The following is a 9,804-nucleotide window of genomic DNA, read 5'->3' as shown; positions in this document are numbered from 1 at the left end:
CTAGCAGGACTGTAGGAGACTGCACTGCAGGGCTGGTTTTGAACATGACTGTAGAGGCTTGCTATCACCTGAAGCAGCAGAACACAAGGAATAAGAGGAGAAGACGGCAAACTCACCTAGGCCTTCTCACTACTACACAAATCTTATCCGCGGCAGACGTTTTAGGTTTTGCGCGGCGGGCATTTTAGGTTTTGCGCGGCGGGCAAAGCCGTCCGCCGCGCTCCAGAAGCCACGGTAAATGGGAGATTAACCGCGGCGGGCGAGATATGCCCGCCGTGGTTAATTGATAAAAATAAACAAAAAAAAGAAAAAAAACCCACACCGGGCCTGGATATGGGCTTGGCTGGATCTGGATCGCGCCGCCATGGTGGAGGTCGCCGCCGCCGCCAGATCCACGGATCCAGCCGCCGCCAAATCCGGCCTCCACGAGCTCGCCACCGACGGATCCGCCCGCCTGCCGCCGCATCTGGAGGTGTGGTGGCGGGGAGCGGGCCACCGCCGCCGCGAGGAGGGGCGCACGCCGGCCGAAGTTGAGGAAGAGGGCCGCCTCACACCCGGGGGAGCCGCCTCGTGCCCGCGTTGCCCCACGCCCGGGGGAGCTGCCTCGCGCCCGTGTCGCCGGGCCCACGAGCAGCACGCCTCGCGCCCGCGTCGCCCTCCACCGAATCTGGCCAGGATCCGCTGGATCCAGCTGCCATCCTCCTGGATTTGGCAGCCCTCCACAAGAACCAGCCGCCCTCGCACCACCACGGCCACCTTGCCACCATGGAGACGAAGTGTCGGCGGAGGGAGGCAAGGGGGCGCGTCGGCGGAGGGGGGCAAGGGAGGGCTCGCCAGCCTGCTGTTGCGGCGCGCCGGCGGAGGGGAGAGACTAGAGAGAGGGGGGGAGGGAGCGTGTCGCGGGGGGACGAGCGCACGGCGCGCGGGTCGCGGCCTCGCGAAGAGCGACGTGCGGCCTCGCGGGGGGGGGGAGGGGGGCGGGGGGGGGGGGAGCTGAAACCCTAAGTGTTGGGTTTTATACTCGGACTTGATGTTGGGCTTTCGCTGGGCCATATGGGCCTCGGCCTTAATCGAGGCGGGCCTCATAGGACGTCCGCCACGGTAAATAGATTTATCGTGGCGGACGTCCTTATACGTCCGCCTCAGAAAATACCATATTTTCCGTGGCGGACATATAAGGACATCCGCCACGGTAAATTGATTTACCGTGGCGGGCAAAAATGCTCGCCGCGGTAAATAAAAAATGCCCGCCACGGTAAATCGCGGGCATTAACCGTGGCGGACATCCATTTTGTCCACCACGGTTATGTTTTTAGGGGTGTCACGCAAAATCATTTGTGTAGTAGTGTCTTACGGTCGACGGCGGGTCTACGGCGTCGGGCAGCGTGGCAGCAACGGCGACGGTGAGAGAAGGGGAAGAAAAAAAAATCTAATTTACTACATGAAGGATTTCCCAAACTAGGCCCCCCTTACGGTAGTTTTGATGTGCTTTGCCTAAGGGGTTGGTAGATATTTATTAGGAGAAAAAGTCCCCACATCTACATCAACTAGCAATATGGTATTAATTCATGTTACACCCTCCACATTTACTAATGGACCTAAATAATCATTAAAGCCCATTAGTAAATAAATGCATGGGCTTTTAGAATTTATTAGGATCATTGCACATAGGCTTTAAGCGTTGGGAAAAATGAGAGATTCATTATTTTCAGAATTAATTAATTTCATGGATAAAATAATTCTAGAAAAAGTCTAGAATTATTATTTAAGCCACGAAAAATACTACGAGACCTCCAAAAATTTAGGAAAAATTCTCAGAGACACTTTGAAACATGATGAACTCAAATAAAGTATTTGGAGCTCATAAAAATATTATTGGAAACTTGGAACATAAAGATTAAGGTGAAGGAGGTAGGAATTAAATCCAGAAAGAAGCTGGAAAATTCTTAGAGATAGATATTCGTCTATTAAACATATAAAAAAACACACATTTTGCACATATAAACACGAGGTGCAACCGGCATGAATGCAACAAACACGTTTCTACCTTATGATAAATTTTAAATTAATAAAAAAATTTATTTTCCTATGTTTTTATGCGCACAAAAATTTCAAATTAAATCTTTTTAACCCTATTTCCAAAGTTGCAAATTTTAGGGTGTTACAATTCATCTTGGAGTGAGTTTACTATTTATAGGTTTTCAGCAGTTATCCTTTTCATACTTGGCTACCCAACATTTATTGTAGGCACGTACAAAACAATGTGAGAGATTGCGACTTTATTAATGATGTAATAAGATGTGCCTGAATGAAGTAATTTTTCGTATTGAGGTGCCTTCAGGACTCAGGAGTCCAAGAAAAAAAAGATGTTGCCGATCAAAGATAGAAGTCGTACTTGACTTGACTCATGTATACCTAAAATAAACGTAAAAAAAGTGGTGCTCGTCGAGGCCACGCTAGCTATTTTTAGTTGACTTGTGTCGTGTCGCCGCGAATCATTACGGCGCCACGAGGCCGGAGAAGCCACTCACCCATATCCCACACGGCACGAAACGGAAACCAGCCTCATCCTGGCCCAGACCAAATCCAGGCCGTCTCCTCTGTCCTCTGCTTGCTTGCCTTTGGTGCACTGCACGTATAGGAAGCACTACTACAGGATGGTCTTGTCGTCCCAAACGATAACGGCCTTTAATTCTGGTTACCGTACCGTGACAACGATTCCGGGACTAAAGGTGGAACCTTTAGTCCCGGGTCATCGAGCCGGGACTAAGGAGGGACCTTTAGTCCCGCTTGGTGTTACCAACCGGGACTAAAGGCCCTCCAGCCAAGCAAACGTGGCCGCACCCTTTAATCCCGGTTGGTAACCCCAACCGGAACTAAAGATTCATTTTCTTTTTCTTTTTTTTGTTTAATTTGTTTTCAGTTCAGTTACACATATTTGTTTAATATATAATATATTTTTATGTACGTATTCTACGCTGCTAATATAAATACACGCACGCATATAATTACATCTAATTCTCATCTCGAGCATTATTATATTCGAATAAAGTATGAAACTATATATATTATAGATATATATGTATATATACAACATTTTCATAATCTTGTTCTCGAAAATAACGATATCAATAAACATTTAATTTATATTATTTATTCCTTAGGATCAAAGTAGAACTCGCCGTTGGGATTTAGCACTTTTTCTAGAAGAAATCCTGCTATTGACTCTTGAACGGCTTTCAGATGGTCTTTTTGCATGACCCTTCGTTTCAACCATTCAGTCTTGCATTTGAAATAAAAGGAAAAGTATTAATATATATATATTCATTTAAAAATAAATAAAAAATTGATATATACGTACTCTAAGGATATCTTCAGGAGTTCTTATGTGTGCAGTGATAAATTCACAAACGTAGTATCCACACAAGTTATTACCTGGTTGCTGCCGCAAACAACACTGTACGAGAAGAAGATTATTCTTATCATCTCACACATAAATTGAAGTACGATATAGTAATTAAACACGTGAGGAAGTATATATAGTACAACTTACTGGTATTTTAACTACATTAAGTGGTGCCTTGCAATCTTTGCGGTGTTGCCGAATAAACTCTTTCCAAACCCTGTGCGACCAATAATGTACGATCGTTAATAAATTATGGCAAAGTCTATTCAATAATAGTTGTGCGCGAGAGATCAAAATTACCCCTAGATAATGTCTATCATATCTTGGTATAGTGCCCGCTCTTTTCTCAACGAGTTCAAGATTACTAACCGACTTGAGTTTAACTCAATGACAATGAGTATCCAGTGAAACCTGCATTGGTTTATACACACACGTACATGCATATAAGTTGTTTATGTGTAGACTATATTATTATTAATACTTACTCAAAGTTGTACAGGAAAAATATTGTTGTCTTGTCGTGCTGCTTCACGAAGAACCTTATGATATTCTTCTGTGCTTCAGATACCCACTGCTCCTTGACATAATCAGCCTGTTCGGGAGGCCGTAAACAATCGTGGATTATTTACTGCTGGCTGGTTTGGTGTGAGAGAAAAACACTGTTTCCGGCTGAAAATTTACGATCGTTTACGAGCAAGCGAATAGGCTGAATATCGGTTTTGAATACGATATAAGGATCAATGAAGCCAACACTGGTGTCTTGTATTCTTTGGAGCTCTGACATCTGGAATCTGTATATAAAAATAAGTTACATGTGAGGATAATTATATACACGTACGCATGGATGTGAGTTTATTAAATAAAAGTAAGAATCACTTACAAACAAAAGCAGCTAATGATTGATTTGTCCAGAGCGTCCATGTGATATAGTTGATGCAATTCTTCGAAACTAATATGTAAGATGTCATCGCCACGAAAGTAATGATGGTCTCTAAATCTGACAAAGATCCACTCCTCACCCCTGCCACACGCCTGCATGTACCACTTGTTGAGAGCAAGTACATTTGCGTACCCAATTCATTCAGAGCCGTAAGGTTGTACATACTTTTGCCAAATTTATAAGTCTTCCAGGTATCAACTTTTAGGTTCTGGATTGGAGCTTTGCCCGTCAATTGATCCAAGGTTAAACCAGTTAGTTCAAAAAAAGCATTAAGGTCTTGAACCGACACTTCTTCAGAGTTATCTAGTCGATAGATTTCTATGTTGGAACCATATTCATTAGCAACAACAAGATTTTGCATTGGTTGCTCCTGTTGTCCGAGCTGTGGGACATCCTTCCCTGATGCTCTTTTCCTTTTCTTATCTGCATCATGTGACTTCACGAGGGAGCGGTCATAGTCTGATAGTGGCAGAGGCTTACAAACTTCAAGCATTTTTTTCTTGTGAGCTTTGACCTTCTGCCTCAGCAGATCTCGTGGTATGTAAAAGTACGGCTTCTCCTTAAGCTTCGTTTGTCTCTGCTTTTGGATATCTATAAAAAAATCTTTCACTTTTTTGTCTTCTTCAACTGCTATTTGCTCATCAGTCTTTTCATGAAGTATTTCTTGAGAAATAACTTTTTTTGGGGTCTTCTTTGCCACCGGGACCTTAGACATCTCTGTAGTGCGTCGCTGTGGAGGGGGTGGGGGCGGTGTTGGAGACCGACGTGGAGGCGATGAGGCTGGTGTTGGAGACCGGTGTGGAGGCGTTGGAGATCGTTGTGGAGGTAGTGGGGCCGGTGTTGGAGACCGACGTGGAGGCGTTGGAGATCGTTGTGGAGGCGGTGGGGCCGGTGTAGGAGTTGGAGATCGTTGTGGAGGCGATAGGGCCGGTGTAGGAGTTGGAGATCGCCATGGGGATGAAGTCGTCTCGCCCCCTGCGACACTGTGATGAGATGGGAAATGAATGATTAGGCTAGGCTGGGGGAGACCCTGCTACAAAAACAAGTTGTGAGTCAAATATTTTTGAAGCCAATATAAAATTAATGGAAAATAATATTTCATTCACTTTCATTCGTACCTAGGGTGAGGTAGGGGAAGCGGTGGCGCCCCAAGAATGATGATGAAGCATTTGCGCCATTGAATAAATGTCTTCTCTGCTTCTCCTAGTGTCTTCTCCCCATCACCGCCTTCAATGTCATGAGGAACATTACTGTAACCTTTGAGCACTCTATTGACCGAGACGCTAGCATATCCAGGTTGAATAATTGACCTATGGATTCTTGGTGTCTTCGTTCGGTCTATTGGAGATACAACCTCGATAGCCACCATGATTGATGCATTATTACCATCTGGAATGTGCAGCTCACATGTTGTTAGAGGCTCGGTAATGTCATCAACAGGGAAGCACAACCTAGCGTCATCTTGAATAACTGGCAGCTCCGTGGAAGCACAACTACTTTTTATTTGACCAACGGGACTAATGGTGACTCCCGACGTTGATTGCGATTGTATTTGACTCATTGCTAGCTGCACTTACCTCTTGATCTCCTCCTGCATTCTTGCCTTAAGAGATTTTTCTCATTCACATGATTCAAGCAATGCTTGTCGTGACTCATTAACAAATTGCTCCAATACACGAATTCGGTCTGTCTCCTCATCCTTCTTTCTCTAGCGGCTTCTGTAGGTATCCTTGTCTACTGAGAATGCTTGTAGCCACGGAACCGCCCCATAGCCTCTTGTTCGACCACCGTGTTTGGGATTCTCTAGGGCATATGTCAATTCATCCTTCTCTCTGTTGGGCTTGAAAACACAACTATCAGCTTCTTCCCTAGCACGAGCTAGTCTCTGTGTTGCTCTCTTAATTTTTTGGCCAAAAATTAGCTTACCAGTGTCTAGGTCTAGGCTTCCCCCATGAGCGTAGAACCAATTCTTCGCGCGTTGAGGCCAGTTCTTCTCTATTGTTTTAGGTATGATTCCCTTGGCAGTAATCTCTGCTTCTAGGTTCTGCCACTTGAGAATAGCACTCCTATAACCACCTGATCCCATGCGATGATGGAATTGCTTCTGTCGGGCATTCTGCTGATTCCTCATCACACGTTCCTCACTCTCTTGAGATGTCTTGTATTGTACGAAGTCATCCCAATGGGACTCCAACTTGATAAACGCCTTAGCATTGAAATCTGGCGTATCATTCTTCAAGATAAACTTTTTATACAATGTCTTCTTCCAACTCTGGAATAATGTTGCCATCTTCTTCATTGTCCAATCCCTCACTAGCTCCTTCAAAGTATCATCTGCTTGTAATGTGAAATGCTGAGTGATATCTCTCCAAGCTAGGTTCTTGTCACGATCAGATACAAAACTAACATTAGGAGCGGATATCTTCTGCTTCCATTCATGAGCACCAACTGGGATCTTATCCCTTACAATGAACCCACATTGATTGACATATGTCTGAGCATGTGGTCCCAATGGTTTGCCGGTGTCGGTGTCGAATTCTGATATTATAAAATGGCCCTCTAATAGCTTTTTTGGCCCTCGGACTTTCCTACTCTTGTCGGTGGTTGATGTAGATCCAGAGACCGGCTACATGAGTAGAAACACAATGATTAACAACAAATATACGTACGCATGCATCTATAAGAGATGATAGATAATCGAATATACCTCGCCAGTATTTTCTTGCGCGACAATTTGTTGATCTTCAACCACCGGGATATTCAGGATATCCTCATAATCAGCAAAGTACTGACTCATGTCATCTACATCCGCATTGGTGCCGACGTTGATAATATCCGTCATTATGTCATCATTCAAGTTTACATCTGGAACAACCATTGGTATCTTCAAGATAACACATAGATAGAATTACTATGGCACAAAACATATTAGTATATGTGATAACACATATAGAATTACTAAATCCAATTAAATATAATAACACATAATATTTCATAAGGATAAACAATAATAAGGTATAGGCTTTGGAATCGAATCAAAAAACACTTTCGATCCAAAAACATGAAAATAAGTACATGTATATATACACATAGAATGATACAATTTTCTCTCTCTCTCTCAACATATAGAAATAAGTGCATATGTATATATCTCTAGATATGCATGTGATAACACATAGAATGTCTCTCTAGATACATTTTTCTCTCTCTCTCAACACATGAAAATAAGTACATATGTATACATATAGAATCTCTCTCTAGATATGCATGTGATATAGATAGAATTACTAATAAAATATCCAATTGATATATAGATAGAATTACTAAAACAAAATATGCATGTGATATAGAGATAGAATTACTAATAAAATATGCATGTGTCAATTACTAAAACAAAATTAAATCTAACACATATATAGAGAGAGATAGAATAATAATTACTAAATATATAAAAAACTATAATAAAAAAAACTATCTAAAAAACTATCTAAATAAAGTACTAATTAAATTTTAATACATTTAAATCTAATTAACATATATAAAAAATGATATAAAAACTAACTAAAAAAACTAAGAATAAACTACTAATAAAATTGTAATACATTTTAATCTAACATATATATAAAAAACTATCTGAAAAACTATCTAAATAAACTAGTTGGGGCGGATGGCGGGCCAGGCAGGGCGTGCTGGCCGGCCACGGGGCCGAGCTGAGCACCTCGCGCGAGGCGTACGACTACGGCGGAGACGGAGATCGCGCGGCCGGGCGAGGGACGACGACGGCGCGTGCGGCACGGTAGACGAGAGCTCGATGGCCGCCGGGTGGGGCTCGACGATGAGGCCGGGCGGGAAGCGATGCGGGCGGATTGGCGTGGCCGGGCGGGGGTAGACGACGATGGCGGCACGGCAGAGACGAGCTCGACACGACCGGGCATGGCAGAGACGAGATCAACGTGTAGATCGAAAAGTAGAAGATGAACACAACAGGAATCGTTCGATATATATGGGCCGGGACCCTTTAGTCCCGGCTGGTAACATCAACCGGGACTAAATCTCCTTTAGTCCCGGCTCGGCTTACCAGCCGGGACTAAAGGAGCTTTAGTCCCGGTTGGTGTTACCAGCCGGGACTAAAGGTATTTTTGGGCGGACATTCTGCCCACCCTTTAGTCTCGATTCCTGGCCTGGGCCCGGGCTGAAGGCCTAAAGATTTTGACAGCCCGCTAGAGTAATTGGAAAGGCCTGGGATTTTGATTTTGTTCTCCTTGTTTAATACTAGGTTAATCAATTAATTCTATAGCAACTTCAATACTTTGCAATATTTATTTTAAAAAATACTATTGATTAACTAATTATTTATTGTAAATAAAAAATTTTGTAACCTAAAGTTTTTAATTTCTTTTATGAATATAGAATATAAATGTTACTAATACTAAGTATTTTGTTAATGCAAAAATATATTTGTAACTTAAAATTAATAAAACTAATATTATTTGATAGGAAATTTATTATCACATTATTGTAATGTCAATGTTTCAATTTTTTCTCGGTTTTTGACCAAAATGACACGAAATTTTTGTTGAACCTATAAAATAAAGAAAATATAGTATTTTTGTTCTACAACTTTTTCAAATAAAAAAATGGCCTATATAAGGATTGTAGATCTTGATGAGCTGAACAAACTAGGTATTCAAAACTTTTCAATTTGAGACAATCCAGGGTTCCGAAAACTAGTTTGTAGGCGTTGAAATTTAAAAATCATAAATTTGAACTGTCTAAACTTTCTCAAATGGAAAGCTGACCAAAACAACAATTGTATATCTTGATGAGATAAACAAACTTGGTATTCAAAACTTTTCAATTTGAGATAATCTAGGGTTCCGAAAACTAGTTTGTAGACGTCGAAATTTAAAAATCACAAATTTGAACCATCCAAACTATCTCAAATGGAAAGTTGACCAAAACAACAATTGTAGATCTCAATGAGTTTAACAAACTTGGTATTCAAAACTTTTAAATTTGAAGTCATTTAGAGTTCATAATACTAGAGTCAAAGTGTTGTTTTTTTATTTGACCAAATTTGACTTGGTCAAACTTACTCAAATGAGACACTAAATGACCTCAGATGAAAAAACTCTGAATACCAAGTTTGATCATCTCAGCAAGATCTACAATTATTACATAGCTCATTTTCCCATTTGAGAAAGTTTTATCAAACACTAGTCACAAATTCTTGAATCTCATATAGACTTTCTAAAACTATGTCACACACTTGTGAAATTTGAACAACATTTTATTCAAACTTTCTCAAATGAAAAAAATGTCCTATATAAAGATTGTAGATATTGATGAGCTGAACAAACTTGGTATTCAAAACTTTTCAATTTGAGACAATCTAGGGTTTCAAAAACTAGTTTGTAGGCGTCGAAATTTAAAAATCATAAATTTGAACCATCTAAAC

General features: G+C 41.6%; 1 long non-coding RNA gene across 1 annotated transcript; it reads right to left on the bottom strand.

The window, feature by feature from the left end:
• Positions 1 to 3,568: 3,568 nt before the first annotated feature.
• LOC136483797 (uncharacterized) lies at positions 3,569 to 3,984 on the bottom strand. The gene is made up of 3 exons (XR_010765645.1): positions 3,892 to 3,984; positions 3,707 to 3,817; positions 3,569 to 3,623 (listed from the first exon to the last, which is right to left on the bottom strand). It is a non-coding gene; the product is annotated as an uncharacterized lncRNA (long non-coding RNA).
• Between the last annotated feature and the right edge of the window lie 5,820 nt (positions 3,985 to 9,804).

This window comes from Miscanthus floridulus, chromosome 9 (genome assembly GCF_019320115.1).
Source record: "Miscanthus floridulus cultivar M001 chromosome 9, ASM1932011v1, whole genome shotgun sequence".
NCBI lineage: Eukaryota > Viridiplantae > Streptophyta > Magnoliopsida > Poales > Poaceae > Miscanthus > Miscanthus floridulus.
Note: the sequence above shows the minus strand (reverse complement) of the source record. Positions and strands in the feature narration are given on the sequence as shown.